This window comes from Triturus cristatus, chromosome 6 (assembly GCF_964204655.1).
Source record: "Triturus cristatus chromosome 6, aTriCri1.1, whole genome shotgun sequence".
Classification (NCBI taxonomy): domain Eukaryota; kingdom Metazoa; phylum Chordata; class Amphibia; order Caudata; family Salamandridae; genus Triturus; species Triturus cristatus.
Window position 1 is genome coordinate 1,013,695,468 of NC_140589.1, and position 13,402 is coordinate 1,013,708,869.

Genomic DNA, 13,402 nt, shown 5'->3' on the forward strand with positions numbered 1-13,402 from the left:
AATAATGAAAGATGTCAAAGATCACCCTTTCCATGCCCGGCCAGTATTTAGATATTTTGGGGCATTGCTGTGAGACATGTAGAAACCTAGGGCTTAGTGTACCACGTCTGCCACACTTTGCATCTGACCGGAGTCTATATAGTGACTCAGTTGTTTGGTAACCCTATACCCAAACTTAAAATGCACTAGGCAAGCCTGTAATAAGGAGATAACGCTCCTGTCTCTTTTCAAAAGAGTTTTCATTGTTGGTCACTTAGGACGGTATATAGTTCGGCTCTCCACTTTTGATTTCAGCAGTTGGTCATATATTGGTGCCTCACCTTGCATCATCCGGTAGATCGTGGCTATAAGTCTCCTGGAAGATGACGTTTTAGTACATCCTCCAATTTGCGAAATACCTGCAAGGAGCTGGGAAATCTATTATTAACTTTCCAACTTCCTTCCCTGAGCCTAAGATAAAGAAAAATATATAATGCAGTTTGATTGGCATTATCATGTATTGTACTGATCGGAAGAAAAGATTCCCCGGGGTAGAGATCCCCCCCCATACAAGTTGGAGTGTGTTTAGCTGTTGACTTTCTTTTGGTCACACTTGGGTTGCAAGCACAGGTTTTAGACCAGGGCCAGGCTAGTGGGGTAAATTTTGTGTAATTTTGCTCAAGCTTTTAGTCGATCCCATTTCCAGGTCACACATCTCACTGTGTTAGTTTGAGTTATTGGGCAGTGTGCTCTGAGAGCAGATTATTTTATTGAGTCACATCGAGCCAATGTTGTCCCGAACTATTGAACTATATAGTTGATATGGTGTAGGAAATCGCCAAAAGTAAATGTAATGCACTTCTGTGCCTAGATAATACAGTTCCAAGTCTGGTTCGGTCAACAACTCTTGTTCGAATATGTGTTATGACCCACCACCTCAATGAAGGTGTTTTATTTGCCCATGCAAGGTCGGTCCATTTCATAGTGCTATTTATTTTCTGTAGACAAAAAAAGGCGTTTGAGAGTGGGATGGGAATGTTGTTGAATATGTATAAAAATTTGAGCAGCATGATCATTTTTGGCAGTGCTACTGACCCGCTAAAAATAGGAACAGCTTGGTTCATTGGTCTGTTTCTCGCTCTGTTTTAGAGCGCAATACCCCATATTTGTTTTGTATGAACACTTTTATATTCCTACTTACCAGAATGTCTACATATTTTACTGAGGTATCCCATTGTAGCAGGTTTTCTAAACCGCATCTGCGGTGGACGAGGTGAGGGGAAATATTACAGATTTAGGCCAATTAATGTAAATGCTTGTAAGGTATGCAAATTTCATGCATTATCAGATGAGGGGTGATAATTTAAGTCAGGCTGTTGCACATGCACTGCGACATCATCCGCATAAAGTGATACTATGATGTATCTAACAGTGAAGCAGAGTCCTTGGTCTGCATGTTGTTGGAGCCTAGCCGCTAGCGACTCCATTCAGATGGCAAATAAGATAGGTAATAAAGGGCATCCTAGCCTCTGCCCTTTCTGTTTTTTAAATTGGGGTTGACAGCATGCCGTTTACTACAATGCGTGTTGACGGTGCTTTATATAAGAGTCCTACCCACTTTGTAAATCCCCTTCTAAAGCCAATCGGTCAATTAGGCAAAAGAGATAGGGACTTTCCAGAAAGACTCCAGCTGGGGGCCAACTGTTGGAGGAGTGCAAACAGAGTTCTATGGTTGTGGGAGGTTGATCTTCCTGGTATGAATCTGGCTTGGTCTGGTCTGACCCAAGTCCAACAACAGCAGTGAAAGCGGTTAACAAGTACTTTAGCTAGAGTTTTATTATCTTTTTTGATGATGGATAATGGGCTGTAGGAATCACACTTGTTTACATTTCTTTTATTGGTTTTCAGATCAAGCATACAACATACAACATACAAAATGGAGTCATTCTGTACTTTTGGTATGTACCCCATCAGGCAGGCTGGCTGAGGTGAGAAACAAGAAACAACAAGAAGAGGAAACACATGAGAACAAGTTCCTCCCCACTCCCAACTCCTCCCCCCTCCTTTAAAGTCCAAGGCGTATACAATAGGTACCTCCAGACTCGTTCCTGGTCCTTAGTTATCTGTCCCTATAGGGCGTGTGCCCGGTGGATTGACGCGTCGTCGGTTGATGCAGTTTGTGGTGGATCTGCTAGGCGCAGCAATCTCAAGTATTTCGGGCAGGTGAGTTCTGTGAACTCCGAGGTTAACAGTGTCAGGAAGGGCTCCCATAGGTCTTGGAAGGAGGCCCCAGGATTGGCGAGTGAAAGGGAAATTTTCCCCATCCCTAGAATCCCCCACAATCTATGAAGCCACCCTAAATGGGAGGGTGTAGTTGCCGTGCTCCTGTGGGATAGGATATTTTGCAGGGCCGTCTCCAGCGCTAGTGCCCTCTGCCTGCCTCTCCGTGCTCTGAGGGGGAAAGTACGGGGATTAGGAAGGCCCAGGAGAATGTAAGTAGGGAAGCGAGGTATTTGGGTGTTGAAATGAGAGTTGATATCGTCCAATACCTGTTTCCAGTAGCTAGACAAGTGGGGGCATTCCCACAGCAAGTGGGTCAGATTTCCCAGTGATCCACTGGCTCTCCAACATTGGGGGCTTCATGTCGGATTGCCTTTGTGGAGACGCAGGGGAGTTAAGTACCGGTATGTGGCTATTTTCGTAGCTGTTTCAATGTTTGCTACGCTATGCACTGCATATTGAGCCCTATGGTAAATATCTGCCCACTCCTTCTGTGTGAGCGTCCTACCCAGTTCACCTTCCCATCTCAGCTGTCTGGGGGATTTCCCTGTCCCAGGGTTGGGTCTGAGGAATCTATAAAGATCTGTCGCCAGGTGCGCATCTGTTTGCCTCTTGAGTAACCACTTTTCAAATGGCGTAAGGGGTCTCTCCGCACCTCCCCGTACCTCTGTTCGAATCTGCAGGTACCGCTAGCGCTCCGTCTCTGGGAGGTTCTGCAGCATGCGTAGGTCAGTGAAGGACAGCGGTCCCTCCACATGAAAGGGGTGTCCTACAGACCGGCAGCCTTTGCTTGTCCATTTTGCGAACGCTGTCCTATCCAATCCTGGTGGGAAGTCAGAGTTAATGACTATTGGTGTAATTGGGGAGGGGAAGGTTATGAGTCCCCAAGGGGTGGCAACCCTGTCCCAAGCTGATAAAGTAGAGTGTGTTACCTTAGATAGGTATACGTTGCGGGGCCTGGCTGCTTTAGTGAGAAAGGGGACTCCCCAGAGTGGTCGTCTGGCTAAGGCTCTATCCATAAACAGCCAATGTTTCTCGGATTCTGGCCGCGACCACTCCACCAGTGGCCGCAGTTGCACTGCCCAATAGTAATCTTGCAGTTTAGGGATCGCTAACCCTCCCTCAGTTGGGGCCCTGTAACTTAACTCCTGGTGTAGTCGCCCCAAACTAAGTTCTCCAAATCACGTTGTAGTGAGTGCAACACTCCCGAGTAGGGGTGGGAGGCAGTGTGAGCATCTGAAATAAATATATTATCTAGGTAAAATTGCCATTTTCATCGCCGCTATACGGCCCAACCACAACAGAGAGTGTGGCCTCCATCTCAGGAGGCTGTCTTGTACATGGTGGAATAGTGCAGTGTAGTTCAGGGAGGTAGTTTTCTTGGTGCTAGCTGTGAGTTGCAGGCCTAGATAGGGGATTGTTTCTTGTGCCCAGTGAAGGTGATGCCTCCGTTGAAGCACCTCTAATGTGGCTGAACTGAGAGAAAGACTGAGGGCCTGTGACTTGTGAACATCAACCTTGAACCCCAACGCTTGTGCAAAGCGTTCTAGTTCTGTCAGAAGGGCAGGCAGTGACTCTCCAGGCCTTTCCAGGGTGGCGACCACATCGTCGGCATAGAGGCTAATTTTATGCTCCTCACCCCCAAACTTCACCCCCACTATTGAGGGATCATCACGCACTCTTTGGGCCATGGACTCCATGTACAGAGCGAACTGGAGTGGCGAGAGTGGACATCCCTGTCTTGTTCCCTGTTGTATGGGCAAAGAGTGCGCTATAAGGCCGTTCACCCGGACAGAGACCACTGGGTTGGTGTACCTGTCGAGCACCCAGTCTATAAAGCGCTGTGGAACGCCAAAATGGTTCAGGGTCACCTTGAGATACAGCCGGTGCACCTTGTTGAAAGCCTTCTCGGCGTCCACAGAGAGTATCATGCGTTTGTCCTCAAAATGTTCAGACTTATCTATGAGGTGCAAAAGCCGCTTGGTATTTTCAGAGCACTGGCATCCCGGGACAAAACCTGACTGATCCGGTGGATCCCAGTGAAGATTTGTAAGTCCACATGAGGAGGGATATAGGACGGTACGATGCTCAATGTCGTTTGTCCTTCCCTGGCTTGGGTATTACAGTGACTAGTGCCTCTAGCATCGTGGGTGGTATGAGAGGGAATGACCCAATCGAGTTGTACACCCTCGCCAGCAGCGGGGCCAGCATGGTGCGGAAGGTTTTGAATAAGATGGAGGAAAATCGATCCAGGCCCGGTGACTTAAGCGGTTTTAGCTTGGAAATGGCAGATATGACCTCCTCCAGCCTAATCTGGGATTCGAGGTCTTCAACTTGGCTCTTGACCAATTTGACAGTCTTTGCCCCATTCAAATATTGGACAGGGGAACTGGGGAGTCCCTGTGCCCTGTATAGGGATGCGTAGTATTTCCTGAACGTGCCTGCGATGCCATGATCCGTGGTCTGCTCTTGCACGGAGTTGTCCATAACCATGGAGATATTGGATGACTGTCGCTGGGCCCTTGGTCTATTGGCCAAGAGTCTCACACACCGGTCTCCCCGTGTTCGGCCCTGTCGGTATCTAGGCCTGCTAGCTGTGCCCTCACTGCTTTGAGTTGTATCCAGACCCTGGGAGCCCCAGTTTTTTAATGTATTTGCTCCAATTCTGTTCATTCGCTGGTGAGCTGGTCCCTCTTTTCCCTATGGGCATTATTGTCATGTGCGGATATAGCTCAGAATTCTCCCCAAACCACCGCCTTCAGGGCGTCCCATAGGATGGTGATCGGGTTGTCTGGTGTGTCGTTGATGACCAGGTATTCAACAATAGCCTTAGTAATTCGCTCTACAACTGTGGGCCTCTGTAGCATCGTCTCCCTGAGCCGCCACAGCCGGCGGGTTGGATGATGGCAGGAGAGGGATATATATATATTGGGAAGAACTCCCTGCATGCTGCCTGCACTGTGAAAGTAAAGTCGAGGTAGAAGAAAACAGAGTTTTCACCTTCGTTGATGTACCTATGCTCTCTGGAGAGGCAATGATAGTTTCCCAATCCTTGAAATTGTAAAGAGACATTCTGTTACTAGGTGAGCAGACTCCCCAGATGGCGGACGAATTTGAAGTGATTGATACTCACGCTCTACTAAAAATATAGAAGTGAAACTGTTTTTCAGAAAGATGCTCATAAGTAACTTTTGCTGTATATTTCCATTTTGCTCTTTTTTGGCAACTTCACGATCTCTAAGAGGCACAGGTTATTGCATTGTGATCTTTATTCAAGTTGATCTATGTGAGTTTCCTCGTTGGCTACATTTGCATTCATGTGATCGAGGCAGTCCCTGAGTGTATCAATCTCAGTCGATTTTCTCCAGGCAGTGCTTCATAGCAATAATAGGTGAAGGTCTAGGTCTTTCTCTAATGCTGGTTGTGCCGGGGAATTTGTGCTTTCTGCCTGTGTTTCAGAAGCGTATTTCCATGCCACAGGATTTTTTTCAAACTGCAGTTTTGTTTGCTTTCGGTCATACTTGCCCATTTTGTTGGATGTGGAGCTGTTTCGGGTGTCCTATAGGGCTTTCCTGTGTGCCTTTGCTATGAGGGTCTGTGCTCAGGGGCACACCTTTGTACTTTGCTAGAAGTTATAAGGTGAAGATTTCAGCTTGTTTCACCCCAAAAAGCACCACCTCACCATCCAGTGAATCAATGAGACTGCCTCTGTTGCATGCCAGCATCACTGGTTCTCTCGTAGGGGATTTCCATGTATAGTCATAAGCACTGAATAGTCCCGCCCATGTGCGGGGAACCCCGTAGCACTTATTTGATATATATCTTCTTCAATATGTATCTTCTTAAGTGTAGAATTTTGTCTTTCTTGAAGAAGGCCTCCATAGACACTTAAGAAAGAGACAGATTATCTAGTCTATATACATAGGCTACAATAGCCAAATTTTTCATCATGAAATCAGAAAAGCGCCAGCGCAAAGCAGATGTGCATAATTTCAAGATGTTTTTGCAAACCGCATAAATCTCCCTCACAAACCATTTTTTATGATAGAGATGAAGGAGGAGGAGGACAGAGTACCCTCACAGGTTGTCATTATATGGCTGAAAAGAGACTTTTCAAACACTCACCCCCAGTCACAGATCTGGGTTTAATCTATTGTTATTTTGCACACCACCTCACCTCAGTTTGGACCCAGCCAAATGCAAATCATTCTTGACCATATTTGTGATGTTGCTGTGTGCGCCTTAAGTGGCTAAGGGTATGCCCAGACCTGGGCCCCTTGCTCCTCTCTACACCACTGGAATCAAGCTGGCCTGGCTGAATATGGGTGATACCCTGAAACCCAGTCCCAAGATGCTTGTTTTCAGTACAGGGAGGACCTGGCCGGGCATTTCAGGCTGGACTGTTCCCATGGGGATCAGGGTCAAGACTGATTTGCATATGTCTGGGTCTAAACTTGGGTGACGTGGTGAGCAAAAGAACAATGGATTAAACCCAGAACTATGACTGGGGGTGAGTGTTTCAACACTCGGTCTATCATTTAATTTTGTCATGTTTCCTTATGGATATGCCTTTCGATGGGTCCTCCTGTTTGGAAAAACAGCAGGCTCTGCTCTGAAGTATGATCTGAAGTCTTAGTGGCCCAGCACCAAGAGAACCTGTCAGACGTAATCCAAGTTTCAGACCAGACTACATAAGAGCTGCAGAGGTCACTGCTTGCTCTCAGCCTGTTCAATGACCAGTCCCTCTGTCTTCCCCACTGTAGTATCCTGGTCTGGTATGGTTTCAGATGTGCCAGTGGAATGTTGATAGTATGATGATAGATGGAATGTTGGGAGTGAGAATGGACAGTTGGAGATGGGCTGAGCACCTGGATGGTTGCTCCTGGTGGGGCTACATTGGGGTTATTCACTTGTTTATTACTGGATTACTACATCTGAACTACATCTTGTAACCAACCTCAATAAAACTACATGAAACTACATCCTGGATCCTGGCGTGATTACTACAATTTTATGGCGACGATTTGAACTAAAGAACCTGCGTCTACAACCTCTGTAACCTTCAATTTCAAGTCTACTTCAAATCTGGAGTACCTACTATCAAGGTACTCCAGGTACCAATCCCTCTCTCTTCCTTTAGCGCTGGGACACACCTGCTGGAGTAGCTGTGTGCTTTATAAATACCAGTCATTCATTCAATCATTCAGAGCTGAAGGTGGGAAGAGATGCATCCCTGCTGTGCTCAGAATATCATCTGGGAGAGCTGGAGATCAGAGGACTCTACTGTCTGATGGAAACATGACTCCACATAAATCTGTCAGAGCTGCAGCCCATCTGCCTGTTGGAGGCTTTCATACCGTACCTCAAGGTAAGGCTGATGTAGTTTCTTAAGGACACATGCGGTACAGCAACAAGAAGGGTGGAATGGGGTTCTCTTGAGCTTGTGCAAAGAGCCCTTTTGGAGTTCACTGGAGCATTATGGCATACCACTGTCATGAACCACCTGATGTGATTTTTAAATGGCAGGGTGGACATGCTCACTCTGCGATGCCTGGTGGATCACAAAACGCTGATTTCATCCTGAAGTGTTGCAAGACATTTTCCAATAGTAGGGAAAACCCTTGCTTGATCTTTTTGCCTCAGTTGATAATGTTCAGTGTCAACATTTTTATGCATTGTACTCTTTCTCTATGAGATACATTAAGGCTGAAGTGGAGCACAGAACTCCTGAACGCCTTTCTGCCCCTACCTCTTCTGTCCAGAGTTTTGAGCAAAATCAGGAACGCCTGGGACGAAGTCATCCTAGTGGCCAGATTGCACCAGGAGAGTGTGCTACCCAGACTATATGGACGTGAGGATGTGTCCTTCGATGAGGCTACCGCTTCGGAATGATCTTCTGTTGCATCAACAGGGAAGAGTTCTGCACCTGAACATGCACAATAGATACTTCCATGCACCAAGATTAAACAGTTGCAGTTGACTGCATTCAGTCTGCCTCCTGAGGTTGTAGATTTTCTCCTCGCCATCAGGCACCCCTCTACAAAATCTATTTATGCAGCTTGCTGGGACAAATTTGTGGCCTCTGCAACACTGATCCCCAACAGGTTAAACTGTCACACAATTTGTTTTATGTTAGGCCCAGAAACATTTTCGTTGGGCACCATTAGAGCTTATTTGTTAGCTCTTGTGGTCTTTATGCATTTGCTAGCCCAGGTGTCCATGTTTATACCACCTATTATGATGATCTTTATTAAAGGTTTGACACACACATTCCCTCCAAAACAGTTTGTAATGCTAAAGTGCAATCTTAATTTGGTCTAAATGTTCCTCTTGTCTACCCCATTCTAGCCAATACACAACTGCTCGGTGCACCTACTGACTGTGAAAACCGTCTTCCTCTTTGCAATCACTTAAGCTTGTCACATGAGTAAACTGCAGGCTCTCTCAGTGCAGCTGCTATACACCAGCTTTTTTCCAGACAAACTTGCTGAGGGCAAGGGCAGCCTTTTTACCTTTTCCCTTTGGACAAGCCATCACCCTTCCAATGTTCTTTGCCCTGCCTTAACCCTCTAAAGAAGAGAGAATTAATTGACTGGACCCCCAAAGAGCTTTCAGCTTTTACATGAATCACACCAAAGACCTTTGGGTGAGCTATCACATTTTTTCAGGTTTCTCAAGGGGTAAGTCAGTGCAGAAGAGGACTGTGTTGAGGTGGATAGCCCTCAGCATCAAGATCTTCTTTGCATTTGTCAAGAGGCTGCCTACAGAAGAATCAAAGGCTCATTTCACCAGGGCCAAGACTGCTTCCACTATTGTGGCACGCAGAGTACCAGCTCTTGGCATCTGCCATGGTGCAATATAGGTGGCAGTGCACATGTTCACGAAACACTACTGCCTTGAAAGCCAGAGCCGACAGGATGTACATTTCACCCGTTCAGTCCCGCAAGGCTTTTTGTTCTGAGCTCACTTTATAGAGCCTCCACCTTCAGAGGCACAGCTTTGGTATTCTGTTCTAAAGGTGAAGAGCAAATAATTTAACTTTGGTAATGCCTTTTCTGATGGATACTCGCTGTAACCACAGATTCTTCTGTGCCCTCTCACTTTCCTGTTCTGTGAAGTGGCCTTATTTGCTATCTAAAAAGGTCCCAAACTAGAGATATGCACATTTGTAACTCCAACTATTTTTGTGCTCTATGTCCGATGGAGTGGAAAGAGTCCAGCAAGAAACTGACATTGGCACACACGGTAGCCTAGATGCTTTGTCACTTCCAGGAAAGAAAAAAGTCAGCTCAGAGCTTCATGGTGCCACCTAGTGGCACACAGGAGGTCTTCTGTGCAAATGCCTGAATCCTTTGTAGAGTCTGGGCCATATTCAAAAAGTGAGTAATCTGCAGCTAGAAAAAGTATCCACCAGAAAGAGCGTTATCGAAGGTAAGTTACTTCGTCTCCAAATATATAGCAGTCCTTCGATTTTGGGATTCCTTAACAGAGGAACAGCAGCACAAAACTATAGGAGCTTTTCATCTACAGGCAGTTTTTTGGGTCTCTACTTTTGGGTTTACATACCCATAAAGAGAAGCTATCCAGATACCCCATTCCCCTGGTACAGAGATCATTTTGGTTCCAACTGTTTGATCACTGGGAAATGATTCCACTATCCCTCAATGACCTGTTATCCCTTCAATGAGTTGGAATAAGTCATAGTACCTTTGTGAGAATTGATAGTTTGTTGGCGCCCAGTAAAAGCGAAGTGTACGTTTTATTCAACATTGATTTCAGTTTATTTGATTGAGGCTAATTAAAAAAAAAAGTGTAACTGAAAAGTACATTTAAATTCAGTTATGGACCAAAGGTATACAGCCTAGGATTATGTTGTTGAACACTTCTCCATAATAGTCTAGCACATTATATATATGTAGGGCACACCTGTAGACTCCCATGGTAAAAAAGTGTCTGCAAACTGGGCAGAGCAATCCATGATGACATTGGCCTACTGTATCTCATGAAAGATATCTAAAACAATCCTCACAACAGTCCAAGCCTCCAGCCCATCCTAGAGACAGGCCCTTAACTCTAAGGCAGTTCCTTGTATATCTCTTTTCCTTCTCAAGCTAAAGACATGAAACTTTAAATATTATTTCTCATATATACTGAACTAAAACTTCTCAAGTGTCCATCAAATAGTTATTTGTTACTGTTAGAACTGGAGTCTCTAGTTGGCAGAGGTAGGTACCTCTGGCCAAATAGGGATCCTTGCTTCTAGTCAGGGTAAGGGGGTACACCTAAAATAACCCCTGCTCACCCCCTTGGTGGTTTGCCACGAGCAGACAGGCTTATCTCAGAGGCATTTGTGAACACATACAGTAATACAGTGAAAACACTACAAATGGACACCACACCAGTTTAGAAAAATAAGTAATCTTTACTAGACTTAACACAAGACCAAACAACAAAAATCCACAATACTGTACTCAAGAATAGACTTTAAAATGGTAGAAAATAGCTTAGTTCAATGTAAATGGTAAATGCGCCACTTTACTCTCAAAGTACCTTGGATGCGTCGCGCAATACAAACAAAAGGGTCGCAGGGAAGGTGATGCGTCGATTCCTGGCTTCGGGGGAGGTGATGCGTCGGTTCCTTACTGCAGCGCAGGGGAGGTGATGTGTCGGTTGCGTACCGGAGAGGAGGTGATGGATCGGTTTCTTAATGTAATCCGGGGCAATGCGACAAGATGGCGCCTCGGTGCGACGCAACGATCCGGTGCGATGCGAGAAAATGGCGTTTAGATTCAATGCGACAACACTGGATGCAATGCGTGCACGCCCGATGGCCATGCAGCAAACTTGGTAACTTCGGAGCCGCGACAGGCCCTGCGACACGAATCACCGGTGATGTGCTGGCGACCTCTGCGGTGGCGACACGCTTCTCCGGTGATGCGACGCACTTCGTTGGTGATGCGGTGGCGAACAGCTGCAGCAGCGGCATGCTTTGGCGATGCGACGGCAACTGCTGCGGCGGCGACGCGCTTCTCCTCGCTGCATCGCTTTTCCAGCTCCCACCGACTCAGTCTTCTCAGAGGGCCCAAACAGTAGGCACCCCTCTGCAGGCAGAATTCCACAGCAAGGGAATTCAGGGGAGATGCTGGTGAAGTCTTATATCCCTGAGACTTTAGGCAGGAGGCAAGCTCTGTTCAAGCCCTTGGAGATTCTTCTTCAAGATTGCAAAAGTACGCACAAAGTTCCTTTTCTCCTTTCCTTGGCAAATAAAGTAACCACTGCAGGCCAACCGCAACAGCACAGCACAGGGGCAGTCTCCTCCTTCAGTTTCCTTGGTTCTTCTCCTTGGCAAAGGGTCGTCTTGATTTCTAGAAGTAATCTAAAGTCTTGGGGTCTGGTCCCCAGTATTCATACACCAAAATCCTGTCTCTGAAGGCAGAGAGTGTCTGTACCTAGTCCAAACCAGTTCTGTGCAGTCCTGGAGCACTTTGTTTACAGAACTCCTTCTTTCCTTTGACAGTGTGGGCCAGGGACATCAGACGCACCACAGGAGGTGGAGCCAGCATTGTGGAAGGCAGGCACAGCCCCATTCAGACCCAGGTGCTGCTCCTCCCACCACTTTACATGCAGATAGGTCTATTCAGCCCTGTGCTGACTCACCCTGTCTCCTGGAATCTCCAGCCCCTGTCACTCACAAACCAGACAGGGAATACACAACCTAGCAGAGGTAGGCTTGGACAGTTAGGCAAGAAAATACCTACTTTCTAAAAGTGGTATTTTCAAACACAGAATGTTAAAAACAACTTCCTTAAAAGATGTATTTTATCATTCTGAGTTCAGGCATACTAAACTCAAATTTCTACCATGGTCCCTGGGTCAGTTATGATTATAAGATGTTATAATCAAACTGCCCATTCTGGCCTATGGGGACTGGTAGCCTTGCAATAGTGAAAATTAAAAATGGCTGTAATTCACTATTAGGACATGCCACACACACCAGGGCATGTTCTACCTTATACTTAGAAAGCACCCTGCCCTTGGGCCTACCTTAGAGGTGTCTGATATGAAGAAAAGGAAAGGTTTAGGGACTGGCAAGTGGGTGCATGTGCCAAGTAGACATGACGGTCAGACTGCGCACAGGCTCTGCAATGGCAGGCCTGAGACACACTTTACAAGCTGCTTCTGTGGGTGGCACAACCAGTGCTGGAAGCCCACCAGCAGCATTTGATTTACATGCCCTGGGCACACATGGTACTAGGGTCTGACAAGTAAATCAAATAAACCAATCATGGAGTCACTAATTCAATACAACACTTTACATTAGGGAGCACGTGCACTGTGGCACTGAATAGCAGTGGCACAGTGCCCAAAGCATCTAAACCAGCAAAACACATAGCAAAAACACAGGCGGCAACAGCAAAAAATGGAAGGGAGACCCACGCCAATGGTGCCAGGTCTAACAGTTACTAAAGTAATCTTACTGACTGAGCATGATATCTTAGAGTTGGCTTAGTCTTCACACCAACCACAACAAGCTAGAAAAAAACTGCATGGCCACGCTTTCTAATTTCTCAAGGAGAAGTTGGAAACATGATTTTCCATGTTATACCAGGTTCATAGTGCATGGTGAGTAGAGGATGCATGCAGTTTCATCTTTGATACTGTCCGGTGGTCCTAAGTCCAAATGGTCGCGAAGAATCTTGGCAATTACTGTAAAGTCTCCTGAATGTCAGTGCATGCAAGCTTATGATATGTGTGGCACACACTTTCGAAAGGAAGATAGAAGAGCTTGATTTTCTTTATGCAGGTGTAAGGACCACACGACGCCTATTCAGATCCTATTCCATAATCTTGTATTCAGATTGCTGTAGATGTTTTCTTGTGCCAATGTACTGTTTTTTTATATGATGAGAGCTCATTCAGTATCAAGCAGAACATGCAGCCATGTTTATTATGTTATCTGATGGATGACATTAGATTAATCAGCAAATATAGTAAAACTCTGCTGAATTCAATTCCTATTTTTGATTAATATTTATCAAACATGCATAAAATATAAGAAGGCGTTAAAATGGTGGTTAAAATAAATTAAACTTAAAACCACTAACGTTAATGCATTTTGTGAACAATTGAGACTTAATGGGAG

The 13,402-nt window shown here is 45.9% G+C and overlaps 1 protein-coding gene across 1 annotated transcript in view; it reads left to right on the forward strand.

The window, feature by feature from the left end:
* The window catches only part of ANAPC1 (anaphase promoting complex subunit 1), a 771,271-nt gene that overhangs the window by 396,133 nt on the left and 361,736 nt on the right, over positions 1-13,402 (forward strand). The window lies entirely within an intron of this gene.